Genomic DNA, 19,735 nt, shown 5'->3' with positions numbered 1-19,735 from the left:
ATCCGACACGATCACTGTAAGCACCTCATCACTCTCCTGCTCTCTGTCCAACCTCTCCATTGTGGTGATTTCTCCGTTATGAGGGTTAATCACAAATTTGGGTGGGGTATTCAGGAACCGGAACTGGAGTTCTGCGTTTTTGTTAACATCAGCGTCAACTGCCATGACTCGTCCGACAGTGCTAGCGATGGGAAGATTTTCCTGAATTGTGAAGTGGTAAAATCCATTTGAGAAGACTGGACTATTGTCATTGTCATCAGTGACATGTATTCTGATCTGTGCTGTGGAGGTCAGCCTTGAAGGCTTGCCATGATCACTTGCAATGGCTGTCAAAACATACAAATCTTTGTCTTCACGATCCAATGGCTCCTTCACATATAAATTGCCGTTTGGTGGATTGATGCCAAACACTGATGAGAACATGCCATCCTTGAAAGTGTAATACACTCGCCCATTTTCATCTGAATCAAGATCTGTAGCATTTATCTGAGCAAATGAAGCAGTCAGTTGTATGTTTTCCCTGACACTAAAATTATAAACCGGTCTGGAGAAGATTGGTGGGTTGTCGTTGACGTCCTTGACATTTATCACTAAGGTCATGGTGGAACTGCGAGGTGTTGGCACTCCCTGATCTGCAGCAACAATCTGCATTTCGTATCTCTGCTGATGCTCGTAGTCCAACTTTCCCTGTAGCCGAATCTCTCCGCTCATAGGATCGATGCGGAACAGGTTTCCTGGATTGTTCAGCAGGCTGTACTGAATTGTTCCATTCCTCTCATTGTCTCCATCGGTTGCCTGGACGACATAGATGTTGGATGTCATGTCACGATCCTCTCGCTCATTGATTTCCAAATGGTTGTTGCTGACTGCAAAACCTGGAGAATTGTCGTTGATGTCTAGGATGGTAATATTCACCTGAAGACAAAGATAAATTACTTATTTTACGGTAATATTCACCTGAAAACAAGGATATAGCAGTCATTCAAGAGTGATATTCAAGGGCAAAGCTAGCCGAGTCCTGTAAGGTGCCACAAGTTTTTCTGTAAGGTGAAACAAATTTCTATGCCACAATATGGCAGACTAGAAAGCTATCATCTAGATTTGAAATCCCCGTTAAATCCAATTATGTGTCTTTGTTTGTCAGCACCATACCCGAGTGAGTGAGTGAGTGAGTGAGTGAGTGAGTGAGTGAGTGAGTGAGTGAGTGAGTGAGTGAGTGAGTGAGTGAGTGAGGAGTGAGTGAGTGAGTGAGTGAGGGAGAGTTAGTTTTGTTTTACGCCGCACTCAGCAATATTCCAGCTATATGGCGGCGGTCTGTAAATAATCAAGTCTGGACCAGACAATCCCGTGATCAACAGCATGAGCATCGATCTGCGCAACTGGGAACCAATGACATGTGTCAACCAACCATACCATGTAAGTCCGACACCTGCAACACTTGATGCTTTTCTCACACAGTAATCTGGGACACTGTGATGCTGCTGGAATACTCTTAAACCTGCACTAAATCTCACTCACTCTCCCAATGATTACATAAAGCAATGACACATAACTTATTTACCGTCAAACAAGACAAGGGCACATAACTCTGATATAATGGTAATCTGTTTCCATCACAAGATATTTTCCCTCCTCTACAAAATTTAACATTTTAGACGAAAATTTATTGCTACGTTTTCAACAAACTGAAGCTAAATCTGTTCCCAAACTTCTCAAAATGGCTATGCAGTGTGATTTGATGTACCTGAGCTGTGGAGAAGGATGGAGGGTTCCCTGACTCCGCCTCCACACTGAGGAGCACCGAGGTTCTGGTCTCTCGGTCAAGGTCACCGACAGCTGTGATGGAGCCTGTGGATGCACTGATGGCGAACCAGTTATTGCCGCCAGAGAGGATCCTGTATTTAACTAAAAGCAGATCATGATACAGAATAAGTTACAGCTGAATATGAATTCAGTTTCAAGTGTTTGAAAGGCAAAAATCAAATTCATGTTACACAAAGCCCAAACTACAATGCATTGTTTACTCAATGGTGTGACAATGACAATGACAATGACAATGACAATGACAATGACAATACTTCATTACCCGTGAGGGAATTCTTGTGTAAAGTACAGAGCTCAAACATTGATAAAATGATTAAATTATTTTCATACAATAAATAACACACATATAATACACTAGGAATGATTTGAAAGATTAATACTGGCGGGAACAAAGGATTTCATAGCACGATTGGATTTAAAACGGGGTAAATTATAACAGCACCCAGAAGACAGTAATTTATACTCATAGTAGATGGGATGTTCTGGATCAGATATAATCTTATGGGCTGACTTGAGAACTCTTTCTTCATATATTTCATTTAGGTTAGCAAAAGATACACCTGCAATTTTACTGGCTAATAAAACAATTCTGGTGAGACAGTTTCTGTTTTTAAGGGGTTCCATACCAGCATTGTAAAGAAAAAGCCAGAACGCTCAGTAATGAAACGACTTGGTTACTAAAATGTCTTACAGATTTCATGGAAATATTCAAATGTTACCTCTTGGTGAGTGTGGATCTTCCGATGTTGCAAAAATGCTTCCAATGACACGGTTCGCACCTGCACCTTCACTGATGCTGAAGTTGTACAGAAGATGGTTGAAAGTCGGTGGAAAGGCACTGGCTCCAGTAATGCTGACCTTGACCCTGGCTGGCTGACTGGCCTGAAGGCCGCCTCCGTCTGTCGCCTGTACCTCCAGATCATAGGTCCTTTCTCCATTGGGCAACATCTTGGCAAGGGATATAACTCCTGCAAGCATAATCACTCCATTATCAACGTTGTACACTGGGTATCACACTATTGTCTTCACATCCAAGCATCAAAGGGAACTTCAGTCTTCACATCCTGGCATTTAACGACAGAGACATCCTCCACAGGTCCCAATTGGCCATATATATATAGAGAGAGATATATTTTCTAACATATTCATCTAAGACATTCATTAAATAATTTGCAACTGAATCTGTGTGATAGTGTACCTAACATCATGTCATTGAAGTACACTGAAAAGGTCTTGCATTTTGTCTTATTTCACTTATGTCACACACTCAGTTTATATTTGCAGATATATTTGTAATTCCTAAATACACAGCGAGCTGATCATTACCCAAACAAAAAGATAACCCGACATACAAGACCTTCATTTTCCAGCCTCACCTGAGCTGTTCAATTGTGAATATTATGAAGAAAAATACATCATGAATAGATTATTTGTCACAACATAATTCATATTTGTTGAGACAAAATTACTGGATTGATTAATATTCCTCCGTGGTACATCAAAATGACACTCCATTTTTTTCCACGGTCTACAAAGGACCTAATTTCATGACTCACTTAGTTATCCATTATTAATTGTGAAGCAGCCATGTTTCCATATTGAATATTTCATCTAAATCAACAAACTATTTCATTTTCTCTCACCATTGCTTGGATTGATAGCAAAGAAGCCCTGATTATTTCCTTTCTGGATGGAGTATCTCACTGTCCCGAACACGCCATCATCGTGGTCTTGTGCATGGACGGTCAGCAACGGCTGCAGTGACAGTCCCTCTTTGATGTTGGTGTTGTAGGTTGCAGGGTCAAAGACTGGGCTGTTGTCGTTGACATCTTCCACCGAGATTCTCACCAAAGTGTTTGTGCTCAAACCCTCTGGAATACAAACATATGTCCAACATAAGTATTGGCTTTTTAACTATCTGATCATATCCAGAAAATTGGTTTGAACTGATCATGATCAACACCAGTTAATGACATTTAATTGTAAATTCAACACAAGAAGGAGAATTTATTACATGTACTTGAATAGAGAATAACCTTTTCATGAGATTTTGATCATTCATATAGCACACAATTACGAATCATTTACAGATTTCTTTTTTCAATGTCAAGCAACATGAAAGGAGTGTGTTTATTGAAAGAGTTAATTAATATTTTCACACTCCATCAATGACTCAATTTCAACCATTCAAAGGGAAAGTTGTAACCATCTCGTTCAAATGAATGCATTTGGAAGGATATAAAAAAATCAGAAATATCGATAATGAAACACAATTCATTATCAAACGCAAGAAATTCCAAATGTCACTGAGACTTAGCATTAGAGTTCAGCTTCCAAGTTACAGCTTGTACAAAACACTGAAAGATTAGGTGACATGGAGGTTTTGTCCATGGCTAATTTTCATCGAACAAGAGCAACATATTTCCCAGCGGACTTCACCCCAAAATGTCCGTCGTGCATGACATTCATTGGAAGGAGCAGAAGTGCAAAGAAAGTCTCCTCACTGACGTGAGCCTAAAATTAATCTTTGTGAGTGTGACCGAAGATCCGCACAATTGTCCCTGTACTGTGCAAGTGTCTTCATGCCAGGAAAAGATTGAGACAAATAATGTGATTTGTACTTCCCCTGCCATAACATGGATAAGAGTAATTATCCAGCGACATGGTGTAATCACATTGTAATCATAAAGATCAGCCAGAAGGGTAACCTCTGTAGAGAACACCAAGAAATGTGGGTATGCAGCTCTTAATGTCCTCAATGAGACCTTGAGATCCCAACAGTGGGTAATTGCACGTGAAGCTGGTGAGGTAATTGTATTTGCAGAGTATCTGTAGACTGGTGGCATCCTATGTCACCTGATACTCACATATTAAACCATTCTGTGAATGCCAGTGTGTAACGGGAATAGATATTACTTCAGGTCATAGAAAATATTACATATCATCTCTATCTCATTTTGCGTTGTACAAATCAGATAAATGTCACCAAAGATATTAGGATGAGCTGGTGTATTGATATCTGACTCTGTTCCACCAACGTATCGTGTGATGGAGATATTGTGCAGTAATTAATTCTAAAAAAGCACATAAATTGATTTAAAAAATTGGACTTGATGAAATATGTTTCTGCCTTGATTCACTCTACTCATCTGACCAATGTTTTCAGTTGACTTCACTGTAGTTTCATTAGTCATAACTGCACAGGAACCACGGAATTGGCATTATCAAGCACTTGTACTGATGAGTTCACTTGCCAGTTTTTTTCATTTGTCAGTTCTAACTTTTTTCCCAAAATTCAATGTAGGCAGTCAAAAAGTAAAACATAATTTTTAACTTCCAGATTAGCACTGCTACAAATGAATCACAAGATAAAGAAAGACAAATGATATAGCTTTGCTAGAATAAAGACTTTTGAGCACATTCTTTACATTTCTTACAATGATAAAATATTACCTGATCATTAAACAGTGAGCGGAAACAAATCAAGAGTGAGTGAGTGAGTTTTGTTTTACACCGCTTTTAGCGATATTCCCAGAATATCACGGCGGGGGACACCAGGGCCCCATTTCACAAAGCTCTCGTAGCGCTACGACTGTCGTAAGTCAATGTTACAGTATAGGAAGTACGAATGCTACGAGAAAAGTTACGAGATCTTAGGCTTACGAGAGCTTTGTGAAATGGCACCCTGAAGTGGGCTTCACATACTGTACACGTGGGAAATTGAACCCGGGTCTTCGGTGTGACGAGGTTACGCTTTAACCACTAGGCTACCCTTCTGCCCCAATCGTCAAGAGATTTATTATTTTCTAACTTTCTAACAGTTTTTCTTGTCATACTGTCTCAAAATCCAGCTGTAACTTATATAGGCCGTTACCAATTCAAATATATTCAGGAGTAGTGTCTTTGCTTTGTAATTCTAATAAAACCTGCTACACCAGCATTTACTGGAGGCAGAAAGAGGGATCCACATTATCTTGGCCATTTGTTGTCAAGGTCATGATGACATAATTAGTACCATGAACTGAGATATTATATTTACGCAGTTACTGGAATCATTAACTGTTATAGGCTGTTATACATAGTAATAATTGAGCTTGCAGCAAACACCATGGCAACTGACTGATTTAAATCTTGAATCTTCATGGACGTCTTATTTGCCAAAGTCTGGTTTTCCTTTGAATGATCAGCAGTGATTCAGCAATACCCAGAAATTATGGCTGTAGTCCCACAACCTAAACAATGTCATACATCTAGTGCTGCCCTTCACTAGACCCTTGCCTAAACGATGCTGTAATCTAGTGCTTTTTCTGAATGATCAGTTACCACAGCAGGAAATTGGGGTTGCAGATAGGTGTCCAGGAAGACGGATCTCGGAGTATGAGAACGGCTTTGGTAAAGTAGATAGGTTTCGTAATATGAATGAGTATTTTATACATCTAATGTGTTGATTGTGCTTTGGGTCAATATGAGGAACTAAGCTGTGCGACTGGAAGGGTGTTGCAGATGTGGGTCTTGTGCTGTGGATCTTGTTGGAGATTGAGATTTGGGTGGAAAGAAGTGTGTTGCGTGGTTTAGTTGTGGATACTGCATGTGGATCGGTGCTTGGGGTGGTGTAGTGATTTGAGGGTGTGCAAGGGTGTTGGGGGTTGTATGGGGGTGTTTGAGGTTCCGTAAGGGTGTTTCAAGCTCTGTAATGGTGTTTGATGCTGATGGGTGTCTGGGGTTGTAGAAGGGTGTCTGGGGTTGTAGAAGGGTGTCTGTGGTTGTGGAAGGGTGTCTGTGGTTGCAAGGGTGTCAGGGGTATCTAGGGTTGTAGAAGGTTGTCTGAGGTTGTTGAAAGGTATCTGGGGTTGTAGGGGGTGTCTTGGCTAGTGAAAGGTGGTTTGAGATTGCAGATGGTTGCCAGAGGTCATGAAAGAGTGTTTGGGTTCATAAAGGTGTTTTTCAGATTGTAGGTATGGTAGATGCAGGTAAATTACTCACCTCTATCACTAGCTTTGACCATGAAATTATATGTTGGGTTCTGCTCATAATCCAAGGTTCTCGCAATACACAGCTGTCCAGAATCGGAGTTGATTGAGAACTCCTGGGGCTGGCCAACTCCGTCCATGTCATAGGTGACTGGTGAATTCTGTCCGTACTCGGGATCAATCGCCGAGACCTACAAAAACAATACATGTGCCATTAGTAATCCATTCACTGACAGCAAGATACAACATGATATCACACGCCTCTCGCCATTATGTCGGGCTGCAATTTGAAGACATGCCGATGGCACTAAAACCACAATAACATTTCAACACTACAACATTAAAACAGTTTCTATTGATTTGAAAACAAAAATATAAAGCTCCTGGATGACATTTTTTGCTGAATGTCTCAGCTTCATGGAATCAGTTTCAGCTAATAGTTTTCTACCGCATCATCTTCATTTGTTGGTCAAAGAGTCCTGAGGTCGACATTTAAAAAATATTCTGGAAATTTCACCGACAGCTTTGTTTCTGTGAGCAAGTAACACTTACTGCACTCAGCAATATTCCGACAAATAAATAATCAGACCCGGATGAGACAGCTCAGCGGTTGATGCCATGAGCACCAAACTGCTGGGGTACAAATGTACCGTCAGCAAACTCGGAAAGTCTGACCACCTAATTCATCACTTGTCTCTTGTGATGAGCACAGGTTAAATTACTGAGGATGAGTAATTTGAGGAGGTGATAGCATGAGTGAAAGAATTAAGGTCTAGGATGAGTCACGTACCCCTCATGATAATCAAGACACGCATCACTACACACTGAGTGTCCATTTTATCTTTTTCATTTTACTTTATAAAAATCTACTTTCAATTCCCTTAAATGTCATAACCAACAACACAAAATTCACACGAATACAATACAACAAAAATCCCACAATTAAAGTTTAGTTTACTATCAAAGTATTCACCAGTTTAACAGTTGAATTCATTACAGCAAACACCTCTACACTGAAGAGGCACGTGATATATTTGGAAAACCTTTGTCCCCATTTTCCAGCATAACAATGCCTTGAATTCCTCCTCGAAGAAAACAATTCTCAGTGAGTGTAACTATGTAAGTAGAACTAAATCTACTGTGAACAGATTTTGCTCTGCTTGTTTGAAACAGAATATTGTGTTAATCCACGCTGCACGTTTCACAACTCACTGACTGTGTTCGCTAATGTAGCCAAATCCCCACAAAAATGAACAGATCTTAAGCAATGACACAAATGTGTACTCACTCCTACCAGTATTATTACATCTTGATAAAGAGTGACAATTTCACCCCGATAATGTCAGATAATCTGTCAGTTTGACGTGATGCTCAGAGCTGTGCTGCAGATTTGTGATCATTTTGCTCGGTTAATGTCTAAAATCCATTTTACACCATCATGCCATCAATTTGGCTTCAAAAGTTAAGTTTGAGGACATAGTGACATTTACAACTGTTTGTCCTGTCAGATGCTGTCTATTTGTCTTCAAACCTGGTCTATTTGTATCCTTACTAAATATACTTCCATTGCAGAGGCAGAGCTACAATTTCAATAACATTCATCAACCTCTCAATCATAGCCCGAAATCACAATCTTTTGAAACATCTCAAATTTCTATTAAAATACTTCAAAACCAATTCCCTGAAGATTTTTCCCTAATCCACCTTAAGAATTCCACAACAAAACTTGGACATTGTGTTGGTCAAGTTAGTGTTCAGCTTTAGAGTTGGCACAATGGGTAATCCGGACTCTAGCCGGCTGTACCCAGCAGGAGTGATCTGTCGGTTTGCAACTCAATAACAACCATCGAGGTGCCTAAAGTATCAACCCTGTGCCACAATCGCTGCTAGTTTAAATACACACAACTATTGAAAAGGAACGAGTGTGCCAAAGGGCGATGGAGTAACCTTCTGTTGAGACGCCAATCTAGCGTTTTACTTCAATCCCGAAATATATATTCCTCGTCACGTGTGTTATAACTCCCTAAATGACATCTCCATTGTTGAGGAAACTTCAGCATGTTTCCCTGTTATCATTCACTTTGCTGCGAATTCTGTTAAACATTTCAAGGTATTGTGTTTACAAAACGACTCCCCCAACCTTTACATACATGTGGGTTAGACAAGGTAGGATGCTGCGGTCCTACTGTTATACTGAACATACATACATTTCACTGTTTTTAGGTCAGTTGGGTTAATGCTTGAATTCGCATATTTTGTTTTGCTCATTATTCACAATACCAGCAACATCTGTAAAGTGTATTCACCAGTTTCATAAACATACATATCCTGGATATAATACCACACTAGTCTGACAGAAGATTACCATTTTGTAAAAAACATGGACGCATTTAACAGAGATTGAATACCTCACAAAAGGCAGGCTTTGATTATCAGTATGTAAAATCAATACAGATTGGTTACACAGTCCTAGCTGGTATTCCTTGAGATGAATTCACAACATATTTTCAAGATGTACGAGGAGATTTAATCACACCCAGATCTTGTTTTATCAAACAACATATACTTAATGGTAGTTAAATGTACACGTGTCATGTATGTAACACATCTATAACCCAAACGCTTTGGAATTTGAAATCCACATTTTTTCATCTTAGGAGCAGTGAACGAAACGTGTTACAAGGAAATTGTCAAGAACATCAAACAAAGAAACTCATTTTTTTTAAATGTCTGTGCAAAAGACACAAACAGGCTCCGATTACAGCTGTCAAATCATCGGTCTGATTGCCGTCAGATTTGTGTGGTAGCAACAAGAGTCTCTATAAATGCAATGTTTACTAACATGCGCCATGTGAAAACACGACGTAATTGCCACCATCACTCACAAGATGGAATGCATATGTGACCTCATCTCCGCAGAGCATTCAGCAATCGACAGGCGTATATTTCAATTCATGCACAATACGCTGCAGTTCTACTGACATTTACGTGTGTTGATTGCACATCGACTTAGATAAACAGCTCAGAAGGGTGGGAGTATCCTGCCTTCAAGTTTGAGTCAGACAAGACTTCAGCCAAATACATTTGCAAAACGACAGATAAAATATACATGATTTCAACAGCTTTGTGTATTGCTTTAACATGGTATTCTCATGCTGATAATAAATAACCCTGAATGTGTTTATGCGAAAGGAAATGGTGTTTATTTTAGCAATGTGTATAAAAATCCTATGAATTTTCAATGAAATACAAAGCTTTACGTCTGAGAAAATATTGTGATGTTGTGAAATATTTTAAAATTCAAGACTATGGACTCAAAAGAGAGATATTTACTGAGTCAATATCACATGCCTGGGCAAAGTCAGTGGGGTACAAAATTGATTTCAATGCATTCACCAAATTTCTGTTATTATCTCAACAAAATCGAAGTTTCGTCTCAGCCACATGAACTGGAAAGAACACGTGAAAATACACAAAAAATAAATAGAAAAACTTGCCAATTTCATTATATAGACTACCAAACAGTTCATTAAACTACAAGAGGTTAACTAGGCATACTTTAATTCAATTGTGGTTTTCTATAGCTATATTTGCGGTTCATTTAGTGATTTAACACTGAAAGTATTCTGACTAATGTCTGTTCAACACAGCCCTCAAACAGGGTGGATTCTGGCCCAGATGACTTGAAAAGAGTTGTGTATTGACATCGGAAATGTCAGAATGTTATGCCTGACCTCTGCAACTTGATTACAATGTCTTGAGACATTCTGTGCCTATTACCACAAAGTCCATAGTTTCCCTCGACATTCTGTCCAAGCTGGTAACAGTCACAATGAGGCTATTCTAGGGCTTTCCACTGACACAACTGGAGCAATTTCTTCTCAGTCACATGTGGCACTTGCTGATAGGTGGTCAGGCAGATAGCTGGTCAGCTCATAGTCCTAACATTACTGGTAAGCTCAAAGGTGGTCCTCCAAGACAAACCTCATTTGTTTCCTTGCCAAATACATTCCTGAGATCTGAAGACAACTAAATGCCTCAACACATTTTATCAAACCACCTGTGCACGACTACTTGACTTGTGGAATCATTTCAAAATCTCAACAAATGGGGTTAATTAATCCCAAAATATCTTTCCTCGAATTGTCCAACCTAATACGACTGGAGCAATAGATACATGAGTAGAAGAAAACCCTTTGATAGTGATCCTTTCCCTAGGTTTCTTTCACCCCTCAACAAATTAACCCTCGTTAACCTGCAAGAAACGTGTGACCTCCCTGAGGGAGGGGCTATCTATAGTTAATTACCACACCCAGTGTGACATCTCCTTATAGCTTTTTTTCTCTTCACATTCCAGTCATCCAAGACTCCATCCATCATAAAAGCTTTAATTCCATGTTCTGTCAACTTCATACAGAATATTCTCAACAAACCTATAATTTTACCACCGTTGGCGACCCAATCTCCATGACTGAATAGTTCACAACATGTGCTCCGTCTACAGTCAATAATTACCTGCAGTCTATCAGAATAAATCACCCAGGCTTGCAAGCAGGATCTACAACCCGGCTGCCTTTCAGCCACCTGATGGCCAATCGGTCACTTGAGGCCAGTGAGAGCAGTCTTTGTGACTGACCTCTCGGACTTGCCGCTAGACCTGCCTCCAGCGGTCTGCTGGTCAATGTAAGTCCTTAACAGTTTGTTCTCTTTAACCTCCTGCTGTGGCAGTATTTATTACCGTTTTACGGCAATGTATTGGTCATGTGATCGGTTGGCCAGGCCTGCATTAAACTCTAACTGTCCTTCAGAGCATTGTGACGAACTTGGTTCCGCTAATCCCAATGTTTAACCTGGTATCCATGAAGCAACTGGAGAACTGTTAGTCACAAATTGGTCCAGTGAGAATACTACAAGTATTGAAGGTCCCTATGTATGGGATTAAGACATTGCTAAAAGATCAAGGGTCAAGGAGTAATATGTCTGCACCAGCTTCCCACATGTAAACACTATACAGCTGATCTAGAAATAAAGAAATTGATTCACACTTGGGAGTTATTCATGGTATTGTAAAGAGAATTGCCTCCTCCTCTGTTTCCAGTAAACTTTGATGTTGGATGACGACCACCCTCTGTGATGATCCTGAGAGAGAAATCACTAGCTGTTTACAGCTGTCACATGAGCCAGGGACACACATCAACACACATGTCCAGGATGGGAATCAAACCAAGATGCACTATCGACTTTCTAGCATGTCATCATGCCATCACTCACACCTTCCGAACATTACAAAGAAATCCGAAGAAATCCAACGTTGTAATACAGTCAATATTCAAGCAATCCTCTGATACTAAAAGCATTAAAAAGATTCAGAAACATTGCAAAAAGTGATGAGGTTTGATTCAACCAGGACACATTAAGCCAAAGTTCCTTCAATTCTAACACATTTTCCAAAAATGTTACCTAAATGGCTCTTCTATTTTGAAGTTACAAATTAGAACTTAATGGTTATTTCGCTGCTCGTTATCAGTAGGAAGCCTTCAGCAGCAGTATTCCTATCCTTTCTCGAACAGACTAACCTTTAGGACACTCTTCACACCCGCTACAACGATTCAGACAATGATTAAAGTCAGATGTGCTGTATTCTTACTTCTGTACACTCATTAGTACTAATGACAACGCCTTGTCTCACAACAGAATCTATGTTCGGTAAATTAACTTCACACAAAGAAATTTATCAACATTCCTTTACACTGTATTCTTAATAATACTGACATCTTCTAATAAAACGTCAACTATCAAGATTTTGGTTTGTGGTCAACTGGACAAAATGGTAAGAGTGGCGCCATTAAGCAATTATCTAGGCACTGTCATTACAAGACTGATAATTTCAGCAGCAGGCTGTCAAGCAGGCATTAACTTTAGTGATAAAGGGTCTCTGCCCCTTCAACCAATTTCCCTTAGTCTGTAGGCCATTCCATTAGGAAAAGTTCAGGAATCTATGATTTGACAGTTTGCATGTTTTACAGAACAAGTATGATTGAAATATTAAAAGAACCCCACAAAATGAAACCACGTTTAAAAAAGTAATAGCCAAAAAAATTTGAATTTGAATTTTTGGAATCCAAATCCAGTCAATTTCACAGCAGATAATAAAATTAAATCTATCGATTCTAATATTTTTGGAACTCTCATCTGTTGCCATGGATATTTTCCATATTTTCCCATGTCAACCTAACCTGCACACATATATATCATCACCACCCAAGTTATGAAATTCCAGATAAGCCACACGTACTGATTTCTTACTCAACTCAATAACATAATGACAAGTACAGAATGCAGGCTAACAATGTCTGTCTGGCACTGATCACACATTGATGAACTGTTTGACATCAAAGATGCGCCAGCAGCATGTGCTTGCCACCGACTATCTAATCATCTTTCTCTCCAGCCCCTTTTCGTCCATGTCTCTTCCTCCACATTTCAAGACAGACAACCTGCCATTGCAATAGATATGCTCTGATAATCAGTGACATGGGACTGTACTTACTAATAAGGGAGGGGAGATCACATTTCCTGTAATTACAAAGGGAGGTAATCTTGGTGTGCAAATGAACCTGATGATAACATGTTTGTCACTTGTGATAGTAACTCGTGGACATAAAGCTTCAAGGATATCATGTATTCTGCCATTATTGTGTAATTATTACAAGGAAGGAAAGGAAAGGAAAGGATAGATTGCTAACTTACATACTTACAGCTGCTCAAAGAAGTTCAGGACCAGATGATTCTTTCGTTTTACTCAAGCTAATCTGCCACATGACACTAGAAAGAATTGGGTGATCCTTACCTTCTCTTAATTCAACAGATAATCAAGAACGCATCTAATGCACATTCATGCCTCTTAAACAATTACAGTTTGTTTCAATTCATGTTGCTTTGATCATGAAGCATACACTTCAACTGCATCTATCACTACCATTAAAAACCCTTACATTTTTGCCTGCTTGCAATTCAGTGTTAATTCTAATCACATCTACTCAAACATGATTCACTGAGCAAATGGGTTTATTCAGCTTAAAGGAAAATTAAGGAGATGAGAATTACTCCTATTGATGCAACTGTCCCTTGGCAGGCCAGACCATCAACAACTCCGGCTTCACACCGAACATCACGCTATACAGCCATGAACAATTCTGGAAATCTCATGCTCTTTAAGATCCTATTAAACTCAATAAAAATGTCCCACGGTGAAAAAACATTTCATTAAGATAAAAGTGGACAATATGATTTACTTTGTCATTCTCTAAGGAGCAAAGGTGCTGAAACAGACAGTCAGAAAATATTGCCCTGACTCGGCAGATTTGAAAAAGAGTTCTGATCTGTCCCTGATGGCCGTCATACCCCAAAGTCTCCATGTAAAGGCCTTGCCGATAAGGCAGGTTGATTTGATTTCGGCTAGGGCAATAGATAGCTTCAGTCCCCGAAGATCACTTGCTGGCCACATAAATAACAAGGAAGGTTCAGCATGCGTACATTTGTTCTATCAATCTATCGTTAATTACTCAGGAGAGTTACGATGAGAGTACAATATCTCCATCTAGATGGAACTCATTGTGGCAATGTCTCACCTCTCAGTCCAGGCTGTTCTGTCCGGTGTGGTAATTAATCAATGATTACGTTATAATTCAGAGTAGAAAAATCAGAATATTTACTTCTTCCACCATCACGCTGTGAACACATTTCAGATGATTTGGCTTAATTCATGCCTCAAAGTGGAGGAGGAATGGAGTTTAATGTAGTGTTCAAGGTTATTGCACTTAACTCTACATAGTGATGTGTATTCAAGTGTATGTGTGGCTGCTAATACTAGCCCAGACTAATGCCAGTTTGGTAGTGCCAGCCAATGAGATACCATGCTGCAGTTTAACATGGACACCTGACATTGTACTAACACGAGCCCAGCAGCCATTGTTTTATCACCTTTATGCCAAGCATCAGGCAGGATAACAAGAAGTACCACCTTATAACTTCTTTTGCAAAGACACTGCTGGGCATCAGACCTACAACATTCTGCTCTCCTATCATGCTCTATCCACACGACCAGTAGCGGTTTTAATTTGCGCTTTTAAGATTCGCATCAATTGCATGTTTGGAGAATGTTTCAAAATGAGAGATCAACTTGCTCTTTTTTCATCCCTGGCAGTTGGGTATGATAACACAACATCTGCTAGTTCGTGCAGCATGATCACTCAAGGCAAACACAGTCTACTCCTAGGCCAAGACAAGAAAACAGGTCAGGGTAAAGGGGACCTATTCTGCCCTGCAATCAACATGGGAACTGGATTAAACATTACCACATGTCAGGAGGTAGTCGTGACACGAAGGTCACTTTGTGCAAATGAGCACTTTCCCTCAAGACAAAATAAACATATTTACCACTTCAAACCCCCCTAAAATGCACACTTTTATGAGTTATCTTCACTGAAATCAATCATTCAGCTTCCCTTGTCGCAAATGTTCAAACTCTTCCTCACAATTTTAAAAGTCCATTCAAAGATAATTTGGTCTAAACTGAAACAAACTAAATTATTCACGACATTGTAAAGGCTTCATCACGAAGCACCTAGAAGCACGCACAAAGTCATCCATTATTGAGGACCGATTGTCTATGGCCACCAGTAAGGTATTCAGAGTATGGCCATTGCATATTATATTACCTGGACAGTTGCTCAAGTCAGTCCTAACAACCCTCTAACATGACTGACAGTCTGCTGCTCATTCCTCACCTTGATGAATAATTGTTTCCAATACATTATTGATATCAACTGAAATTCCTCGCATCACCTTCAGGGATAAAAATTAGCAGTGGTTCACGCCATGTGTAATTGCAGCAGGATTATAGAATTAAGCTCCCTTTTGTTGTGACGTTTCCCTGTCGTGAGATCACCTTTTGGTAAGACTGACTGACTCAGTTTGGTTTTACGCCGCTTTTAGCAATATTCCAGCAACATCACCTTGGGGGACACCAGAAATGGGCTTCACACATTGTGCCCATGTGGGGATTCGAACCCGGGTCTTCGGCGTGACGAGCCAACGCTTTAACCATTAGGCTACCCCACCGCCCCCACCTTTTGGTATGACTTGTGTGCTGGATGGGATGCACCCTTTTCCACAAAGCTGTTTCTGTATAAACTTCAATTCCTTGTTACTTCAAAAGCAAAAGAAAACATTTTCATAGAATGTGTACTTGTAACTGATCAAACTCTGCAAACCTCTCTACGATGACATTCCAATATCATTAACTTCATTATGATCAAGATATCAGTACCTAGGAGACTTGAACCCACAGACAGAACAACTGTTTCTTTTGTCTTAATCCACACCAACAGTGCCCTCAACAAACTCACCAGTAAATGAAAACATTCCTCTTTCTATATGCTTCAGGTTTTGTATCATCATAAATAATTGTTTTCTTCACTCTGAGGAAACCACAGGAGTATTGTTTTCTTTGTCTAACAAAAAAAGGTATTTTCCTTCTGAAAAAATAATGAGGGTTGGCCATACTTTGGCAAGTATACAATAGCAGTTGTCAGGAAAACCCCATCAGAGGAAATACTTCAAGTCAAGATGGCTGGCTGGCTATTCAACACTGAAGTAATTATGGCAGTAATTTATGTCTCAACACATGAGGCTACCTGAAATATGAGTCAATTTAACGATCCATTAGTACTTAGAAAATGGCAAAACATTTATTTCTGTGTCTTTGGTGCTTCATAGCCGAGTTGTTAGTTTCAAACTTTCATCAAGTTGGGGTCTGTTTTATTAGCTAGATAACAGAATTTCAGACCTGGGAGGTTTTCTTGAGGTTTATCTGTAAAACTTGACAAAAAAACATCTCTGGCATTACTATTTTAAGCATTGGAGATTCCTACACAACATATGTGGTCATTCTCTACCCCAGTTGAAATTTGATCAAGAAGAAACTTCCTGCTCTATGGCCATGCAAGAACATACCCTGTACCATTTGAGCAGACGTCATTCACTAACTGTAGAAAGTATAAAATATTCTTGAAATGAATGAAGTCAAACACAAAAGATTTCAACAAAACTGTCTGCATCTTTGTGAGGAACTAATATCCACCTCAATGCAAACTCAATTACGTTATAATTTAAACAGCATATTTTAACAAATTGACCAAAAAATACACATTAGAAGTTTTCAAGATTGTTGATAGTGTTTGCCAAAGTAGCAAATGATTGAACGAGAACAAGATTTGTGTTTTTCGTCTTTCAGTGTAACCTATTACTGCTTTCATCAAGCAGGTCGGTTTCCCTGGCGTCTGGCAAGGCCTGTGTAACAGAAAACAAGCCATTAGCTAAGCAGCTCTGGAGCTCTAAAACACTAGACGGTCTGTACAAAACACTTCTGAACAAATACTTTACATAAAACAGACCTCTTGAATTTCCTGTCTTTATGAGTTCAATAGTTATGCTCAGTGAGCTGGTGAAACATACTGCTGTGTGCAGTTTCGGGAAAATAAGAATCTAAACTAAACATTTTTTTAAGACATTGTGAAAGGATATCTTCCATCTTGCAGACGTACAACGTTGAAATGACTTGCCGTTTTTGTGTAATTCAATACTGATACAAAAATCTTAAGCAGCTGAAACTGATTCCACATTTGAGTCTGCAATGAATGATCTGTGAAAGTCAGACTGACAAATATCAGGTGAAACAACATCACAAGGTTCATAGGAAGCATGAATACATTCATGCCTAAAGCTGATGAATCAAAACAAAAGATGTAATAAAACCCACCTGAATATGTTTATGAACAAGTTAAACCATCATTCCACATTTAGGTAGCATAGTCACTTTGTTGTAACAACATCGTAGAGGAAAAAGACGACCCATAGATTTTATCTTAATGGCTCAGTAACTCATCTATTCCAAGCATGACGAACAAGTAGAATCAGTTTAAAACAAGAACCAGCTCACAAAAAGCTTCTTAACTTATGATGTGTGAATGTGATCCACAATAACGCTCTGCATCATACATCCCAGACTGACTTTGCTGTACAGGTAAACTGCAACAGGTGATGTCCACAAGAAACGTGTTCTCGATTAAAAACCCACATGAGTTACTGCATCACTGACATGCATTTCTGTTCATAATTGACAGACAGTGATTTCCAAAACAGCTCCAGTTCAGCAGGTTTCATTGTGTTGCTTAAACATGTAAATTTTCAAACTTTCTAATAAAACATGTATGTTGATGGACACCAAAAAACGATAGCTCAATTGCTTCTGAAACCTTTTTGAATTCTAGTTTTGTTTATTTCACTTCCCAGAGAGTTTCATGCCAGCTGTATCTGACATTAAACTCTGAAGCAAATACATGTTTTCTTCCCATCAAATGATGTTCTTAAATACACAACCATAAATATCAACGTGGGAGCATTTAAACTGTTAACAGTTTCATTAACCAAAAAACGTAGGAAAGTCTTTAAGATATGAACACAAATAAGACTGGAATGTGACTTTTTTCATTTTCATTTATCTGCACTCTCACTATGAAGCAAACCTGCCTCTTATATTCTTACTTAAAAACAGCTGACAGCGCTATTTGAAGACAATTCAAGGAGTTCACTCCCTTGGTAATATCAGAAAATTAGCTGTATTAACTTCAAGTTTATTTCATGTGGAATATTCCATGCAAGATTGATAAATCCAAGAGCAGCCACCTGTACTATCTGCCAAACATCGCTTTCATAACATTTTCTGTGAGAACATGCAGAAAGAGCTTCTGACATTAGTGAGATAAGAACATGTATTTCTTTGAAGAATTTCACTCTAGGTCCTTACCAGATAGCCACCTGGACCTCGGACCAGGGGGTCTTGGGGGAGGGGGGGCGGTATGGGGAGAGACAGAGCGGGAAGAAGAGGATGCAACTGAATCTTGTGTGTGAGGCTGGGAGGTCTGGGGAGTGTGCTCAAGGGGGAAGGAATAGAGAAGGAAGGAGAACAGAAGGTTGAGAAGAATCGGCTGTGTGGGCGAGTGAGTGAGGTTGCTTTCTCCACCATTCCAGCAACATACATAAACAGCAGGGAACCCCAAAGATGGCATCACAAATTCCACCTTGGATCAACATTAAGACAGGGGATCCACCAACCTTTCACTAAATAGCAGAAAAAACACTTTATTCCTGTGCTTATTTCATACTTGTAACAATAAACATCATTCCTTGCAGATTAATGTAAGATATATCAGCTAGACAAAACAGTTAACTGAATAACTCAATTTGAAACAGCCAAACCATGGTAGATTGATAACCTCAGAGAAATATTTATACTTCTTGTGATGATTTTACCAAAGATATTTTTTTAGGACTAACTAATGTTTACGACATCAGTAAACCCTAAGCACTACAAGAAAAACTTTACAGAGTCTCTCAAATTGTTTCAAGTAACAACATAAATCTCCTTCATGGTTTGAGAAAATGGCCAGGAAAATATTGACATGATTTGTAGGAGCAAAAATACTGATGGGCATTTTATGAGCGACATTTGCAGGTTTTACTTCATCCCTAGCGGTGCAAAGTCATAACAATTCAGAAAATTTGCCTGCAAAAAATGTTGGTGTTTTAGCACCTTCAACGAGACAGCTTTTTCCATCTGTTAAAATGATAAAGAAAACGAAGCATGAAACTTTTGAAAAGGATGTAGAAAAGATATGCGGAAAGCAGACTGCGAAATCATCACAAACATCGAGGGACAGGCAATTTGCCCTGTGCGATCTCCATCTCTGAAGCAACATAGATCATTAGGCATGAGCCAGGAACTGCTCCCTGGCGATTTACCGTTTACCCCACGTGACATATGGTGTTCTACAGCTCCGCCAGCTGGCTTATTAGGACGACAAAATACAAAATATTTA

This window comes from Haliotis rubra, unplaced genomic scaffold, assembly GCF_003918875.1.
Source record: "Haliotis rubra isolate DU_JTF1 unplaced genomic scaffold, ASM391887v1 Scf168, whole genome shotgun sequence".
In the NCBI taxonomy this organism is placed as follows: domain Eukaryota; kingdom Metazoa; phylum Mollusca; class Gastropoda; order Lepetellida; family Haliotidae; genus Haliotis; species Haliotis rubra.
Note: the sequence above shows the minus strand (reverse complement) of the source record.